Below are 6,000 nucleotides of genomic sequence, written 5' to 3' on the forward strand. Positions count from 1 at the left end.
TTTTTTTCAAAAACTACACTTATTATCACTTAATTGTAAAAAAATATTACACAATCTACATATTTATGCGGGAAAAAACACAAATTTGATAAAAATAATCAACTTTTTGGTGATGACTTTCCTCGTAACCATTTTTCCAAAACGAAAAAGAAAGTTAATCGCGAAAAAAATTATAACATTACCCCCAATGCCTCAGTATTAGATAAATATTTTGATCACCTTTTTTTTTACTAATTTTGAAAATAATTTTAAATACTTTGAGAAGCTAGAAAAACCTTATGGCAACAACGAATGGATGTATAATTACACAAATTCTTATTATAGACAGACATTATCCGTCTATACGTACAGACGGATACCATTTCCCCTCACAAAATACCCATTTGCCATAAAGTGAGAAGCACATGGGGGCACCCCACCTTGTCCCCCCTATCCATTTTATTAGAGGTCTTTACCCGTCTGTTCGTCCACCCGTCTATACCAAGACATATTGAATTAATTAGGGGGTAGCTGAGGGTAAATTAGGTGGCACTTGACAGTTTTTGTAACAACGAATTTAGTTTTTTTTTTCCCCTTTTGGAATTCTTTTTTTTTTTCTGCTTTAATAAGATATCTGTTCTGGTTGTTGCTTTTTTAAATAAGATAAGATGCCGAATATGATAGGTTGTCTGGCATTGGTCGTACCATGTCATTTGGACCCCATGGAAATGTGAATATCGCTACCAATCCCGGAACGCAGCCTAACGAACCAGCCAAGCTGCATTGGTAAATTACGGTGTCTGGCCTATTGCCAATTCGGGTTATGCTAGGCTGGTTCGCAATGAGCTCAACTAGATCAACGTACCACATACCTTCAGTGAAATCAACAAACTAAGATGTACTAAAATTAGACACAATAGCTATTGCCAATTTGCCATCAATCCAGAGTAACAGTCTCACTTTAGCAAGGGGCCAATGAAAAGTATAAACTCAGAGTTGCTCAACACTACAACTACAAGAACGTCAGTTGAGAGGCACGGCCAATACACAAGATAAACTAACCAGATTATAGTACTCTGCAGTAAACCAAAAGAGAAAAAACACAAATCTAGACTTTTTAAACATTGAAATCCTCACACAATTCTAACTTTTTACGATATACTTAGATGAAGAGTAAGTAATAATAAATTCACAAAGAGAGCTATTAAGGACAGAATAACCCAGATAAAATCATATAATGATGGTAAATTTCCAGTCCAGCGCTTTTTCAGCACTGCAGGAATGGATTGACCAAACTTAAGAAGCCATGCAATAAAAACATGGTACTAAATTAGGCTCATGACACTACATAAGGGACGCCAGACGGAGATATAGTGATTTTGGAGGTTACAGCAGTAGGACATTAGCGCTTCAATGTCATACACCATACTGCCAAAGTAACAAACTCTCACGCTGTCTTATTGACTAAGAAAAGCACTTCGAGCAGACAAACTGGATGTTGAATTAGCAGATATGAGTGTTATCAGACTTGACCAATTGAACTCACAGAAATGAGAGGGTGGTACTACTGAGTATGGAGAAAGAGCTAAGGTGGTCGGTCATATACGAGAATCTGGCTGGGCCCAAGTTTCCAATGATTCTACCCTTCTAAGGTTAGACAGAGCTGGAGATTTAAAAAAGAAAAAAAAAAGGTTTTATTAGTGTTTGGAACCAAACAAACGATAGCATCATCATTCCAAGTCATCAACAAACACCATAACACCCCGCTAAGAGAGCCAAATAAGTTGTCTACAATACTCCCTTTGTGTTACTTCAATCTTCTTATTTTCAAAATTCCCCCACATATATTGAAAACTGGAAGATTATATCGGGACAGTGGGCGAATCAATGACCCACGACTTCATGAATGCCACTAAAACTAAGGATCATCTATGTCATCCTTTTGATTAAAGGAAGTAAAAGGAATTGATGTTTTGGATGAAAATCATGTGGTTGTGCAGAACTTAGTAGAATTACAGACTCATATCTTACGAACACTTACTAAACTTAAGAGAAGAGCACAATAGATAAACAACTTGATCTATCAGGTTAAAACATGAAAGGGATATCTCAAATTTAGAATTTAAGAAACTAACAAAAGTAAATTATGCTAACTTGAAGATACCATTAAAAAGTTGAATTCAGGAAGTTTTACAACTTGAAAATTGAACATTAAGAAAATAACATATTGCTCTTTGATTTATGACGTTCAAAATAAGGAGATAAAATAAAAGATCGAAAGGGAGTGAAATGATAAATAAAGCCACATCTTACGGTTTAGAAAGTTGGAAAAGACTAGAAATTTATGATTCTCAATACTCGATGGTATTAGAGTAATTAGACTACTAGCATAACTTAAAGACACTCTACCACATAGTTCAAAATTCAAAGTTTGTATGGTAAAATGCTTCACATAACTTGAAGCCCAACATCCTACAATATTTGCTTAATAAGGTCAAGTTAACTCGAAGTCCCATATTCTACTAGAAGATGCGACTTATAAGATATGAATGATCAGTATCCATATAAATCTTCCATCTTAAAGAACCCAAATTCTTCCGGCACGCAACTATAATATCAGTAAGGGTGTGTTTGGATAGCAAAAGTGGAGGGAAAGGGAGGGGAGGGGGAAGGAGGGAAGAGAAAGGAATGGAAGGGAAGGGGAGGGAGATGGGATGTGGGTGTTTGGATACAATTTCCATCCAAATCTTGCTTATTGTGGAGATATTTTAATTTGCCTTGGAGGAGGGAAAATGGATCCCTCCAAATCCTTCCCCCTTCATTTCCCCCCACCCTTATTTCCTATCCAAACAAACAATTTTCCCCTACTCTCCCTTCCTTTCTTTTTTCTCCAAATCCATTAATCCAAACACGTCCTTTAGGGTGTGTTTGGATAGCAAAAGTGTAGGGAAAGGAAGGGGAGGGAGATGGAGGGAAGGGAAAGAGAGGGGAGGGAAGGGGAGGGGAGGGGAATGGGAAGTGGGTGTTTGGATACAATTTTTTTCCAAATCTTGCCTATTGTGAAGAGATTTTGATTTGCTTTGGAAGGGAAAATGGATCCCTCCAAATCCCTCCCCCTCCATTTCCCTCCACCCTTATTTCCTATCTAAACAAGGGATTTTGAATCTCCTACTCTCCCTCCCTTTCTTTTCCCTCCAAATCTCTCAATCCAAACCGACCCTAAAGGTGTGTTTGGATAGCAAATGTGGAGGGAAAGGGAGGGGAGGGTGAAGGAGGGAAGAGAAAGGGAGAGAAGGGAAGGGGAGGGAGAATAGGGTATGGGTGTTTGGATACAGTTTCCCTCCAAATCTTGCCTATTGTGGAGAGATTTTGATTAGGCTTGAAGGAGGGAAAATGGATCCTCCCAAATCGCTCCCCCTCCATTTCCCTCAACCCTTATTTGTTATCCAAACAAGGGATTTTAAATCCCCTACTCTCCCTTCCTTTCTTTTCTCTCCAAATCTCTCAATCCAAACACACCCTAAGTGAATTAGTGAGGCTTATGATAAAACTGTCCAAAAAATAATCAGAAGAGTCGTAGCTTTGTCACGGCTTCAATAAGTATGTTCCACTTGGTGCATCAAACAAAACATTGAATTCAATTTCCATAGAGCAAGCAACAACAACATTACCCCATGTGGCTCAACGGGTTCCACAAATTGCGGGGTAAGGGATCTTTAGAGCACGCATAAATGTTTCCATATTATATTCCATGAGTGATTGATATATATATATATATATATATATATGGTTATCTCATCTAGTTAATCGCATTCAACTAAAAATCTAAAATGATCAATAAGCAGATGCATTACTAACATTAAGTTATCCATGAGTGATTGATCTCTAATTGCTTGTCTCGTCTAGTTGACAACCTTCAGCTAGCAATCTGAAAGAACAAACATTACTAATCAGCACTAACAATCAACAGCTAGACTTCTATTGAGCATCTTAACAAACTAAATTCAACACCCCCCCATAAAAGTAATCCTAGACCCTAGTTAACGAATCGTCAGACTAAAAGAAAGAAAAAAAAAAAAAAAAAAAAAAAAGGAAGCATAGTCGCAACTAAATTGGTAATGAGTGTAGGAAAGCATGATATCGTCATTACCATCAATAAGCCAAGCATGGGTGTGGCGAGTGATGGAAACCATGGAAGTCATCAAAGCGGATGCGGTTGCAGTGTGAAAAGGCTGCATTGTATCAAGACACGCACTCAATTCGACCGGACACCTAAAACAACCAACCATTAAAATGATTGAGACGGAGGCAGTATAAACAAATGATTGAGACGGAGAAAGTATAATAAAGTAAAGAAAGCAGAAAGGGGGAATGACCGGAAAATGCGAGGAGGGGAGAGCAGGTTCTTGGGGGAGGTGGAACACCCTGATGACTTTGATTTGGTTGCGTTGACCAAATTGGCGACGGCGCTGCGGGCGGCGTTCGACCTAAGTATTGACCTTGCGGCTGTTATGGTCGCCATTTTTTGAGGGATAGGATAAACCCTTCAACCATCAACTCCTTTTTATTAGAGCAAAACCAACTAAGATAGGATCATTCTCGTTTGTACCCTGTGTGGCTGAGTTATTGGGTTCTCTTACCCGATTCGTAAATATCGACGACGTTTTAGTAAACATCGACGACGTTTTCATTTTGAAAGACATATTTGCCCCTCACATTTCACTAACTTTACTCTTTTCTCTCTAACTCAAAAATTCCCAAAATAATCCCAACATCACCACCACCTTTCCGGCTGCCACCACACCGCCACCACCACAATCACGCCGCCACTGCCGCAAACCGCCACCACCGCAAGTCAATAAGGTTTGTAATTCTTTTTTTAAAAATTATTTTTGTAATTGAAGTTAAACTTGAAATTAAATCGTTTATTATTGTTGTTAGTAGATTATATGACTTTATTTGTTAGTTTTTTTTTTTTTTTTGTTGTTGCAAGAATAGCAAGCCTTGTATTCTTCCATATAGGGAAAAAAGGAGGCCAATCTTACAAAAGAGAACCAATAGAGAACCTAATCAAGCATTTAAAGACCCTATAATCTCCCCTTCTTTTGAGGGAGAATTTACAGACAATAAGCGTATGCTAACAAAATATTGTATGCGTTTGACAACATACGCAATATCATGTTCTAACCCCTGAAAAATTCTGATATTTCGTTCCTCCCATAGACTATAAACTGTTGCCCCCAAACAGCTAGAAAACCATTGAGCCTTCCAATGCTTCCTGACTTTCTTACCCGCTATCCAGTGCATCTCTTTACTCAGTTTAGACGTCTTGTACTGCATTCTTAACCAATGCAAAACTTTTTGCCATATAGCATCAGAAAAAATGCACTGAAAGAACAGGTGTTGATGCGTTTCATTGTCAGCTTTGCATAAAACACACCTATTTACCAGTGAGATCCCCCTGTGGTGCAATTTATCAATAGTGGCCAATTTCTGTTGCATAGCAAGCATAAGAAAAACACTGTGCTTAGGCATAACAGCTCGGTGCCAGACTGCTGCCCCCCAACTGATTGGATGACCCTTCTTACGGAATTTATCATAAAGTAATGATAGCTGAATGCAATCCTTCTTGACACTGCCAGACAGTAAACGTTCAGCAGTTTGTACATTGCCCCCCATGCTCAGCAGCTCATCTCTAACCAGCAAAATACTCCTCCAACTCTCAGAATGAGTACTTTTCTTCTGAAGAGTCCAAAAATCACCAGACTTAATGTTATATGCATAATTCCAGTTAGTCCAAATGCTATCTGAATGTTGAGTAATTCTCCAAATCCACTTACAGATGATGCATTTGTTCCATGCTAAAATTTCTTTAATATTAAAACCTCCTTCAGTATAAGGAGCACAGCAAGAATCCCAGCTCTTCATAATCAATTTCCTATGCCTGTCCTCAGAATCCCATAAAAATCTCCTGCATAATTTTGTAATAAGCTTGAGCACACCCTTAGGAATCAATAAGGT

General features: G+C 38.3%; 1 long non-coding RNA gene across 1 annotated transcript; it reads right to left on the reverse strand.

Annotated features, from left to right (window-relative positions):
* Positions 1 to 3,590: 3,590 nt before the first annotated feature.
* Positions 3,591 to 4,540, reverse strand: LOC141599860 (uncharacterized). Its single transcript, XR_012523994.1, has 3 exons — positions 4,356 to 4,540; positions 4,130 to 4,251; positions 3,591 to 3,907 (listed from the first exon to the last, which is right to left on the reverse strand). It is a non-coding gene; the product is annotated as an uncharacterized LOC141599860 (long non-coding RNA).
* Between the last annotated feature and the right edge of the window lie 1,460 nt (positions 4,541 to 6,000).

The sequence above is a fragment of the Silene latifolia genome, chromosome 9, assembly GCF_048544455.1.
Source record: "Silene latifolia isolate original U9 population chromosome 9, ASM4854445v1, whole genome shotgun sequence".
Taxonomy (NCBI): domain Eukaryota; kingdom Viridiplantae; phylum Streptophyta; class Magnoliopsida; order Caryophyllales; family Caryophyllaceae; genus Silene; species Silene latifolia.